Here is a 976-nt window from a genome sequence, read left to right on the forward strand (position 1 = left end):
CTTGAATATACATCCAGTCTCTCCTTGGCCTGGCAGAGGCACTATTGTCAGCTAATCTGTGGTGGCCCTGCTGGGATGGTGTTGAGAAGACTGGGGCACAGGGAAGCTCCTTCTCTGGTCAATGAAGGAGAAGGAGACTAAGACCTGGGGCTCTGCTCCCAACACTGTCCCCCCCTCCACCAGCCAGTTCCTTCTCAGAGGTTTTCCTATCCTCTCTTAATTGCTCAAATCTCTCTTGGGCCTGAACTGGCTTGATATTTTGTAGGCAACTTGCAGGGCACTATCAAATTTCCTCAGCCAATCTCAAAATTCTCCTTATGCAACTTCTCTCCAATTGATCTAGTCCAGACAATAATCATACTGTCATAAGCCTGTGATTGATTAGTTGAGATATTCTCACCTGGTTAAGGCATCAGTGCATGGCATTTTCTAATTTACTTTAAATGGGGTGGGGGTGACTTGAATGATTTATACTCAACTCCCAGCTACATTTGTTACAAGAAAGCATTTGATTTCAGTGATGGAAGGGGAGGAAGAGAATTCTAATAGTGAAGAAAGGTGCTTCAAGATACTGTAGCTTAATGGCAAAATCCGTTAAAAATGATCTAACTCTTTTTGTTACACATTAATACTTGAGGGTAACCAACTGGCTTATATGAACCTGGTGAGTTAGGGGGATGTCTACCCCAAGCACACGAAGATTTTCCTAGCAAAATGTGCAGATGAGAACAATTTGTTCTAAAGGCATGAAGGCAGCTAAAGCAGTTTGGTCAGACATCTAAGACACTAAGGTCATCCATTGTATCCCGGGTCATTAACAGTTGTTTTGACTTTTGTCTTGCCGCTAGATTTTGATGAATCTGGAAGAGAGAATGAGGTTGATGATTTTGTGAAACTTTGCCTCATTTCAATCCAATTCACTTCAAAGTCAAGATACCACCCTGTGATATCATTGGTCCTTATTGAAAACAACAAT

Source organism: Vombatus ursinus, unplaced genomic scaffold, assembly GCF_900497805.2.
Source record: "Vombatus ursinus unplaced genomic scaffold, bare-nosed wombat genome assembly UNPS02014812.1, whole genome shotgun sequence".
Classification (NCBI taxonomy): domain Eukaryota; kingdom Metazoa; phylum Chordata; class Mammalia; order Diprotodontia; family Vombatidae; genus Vombatus; species Vombatus ursinus.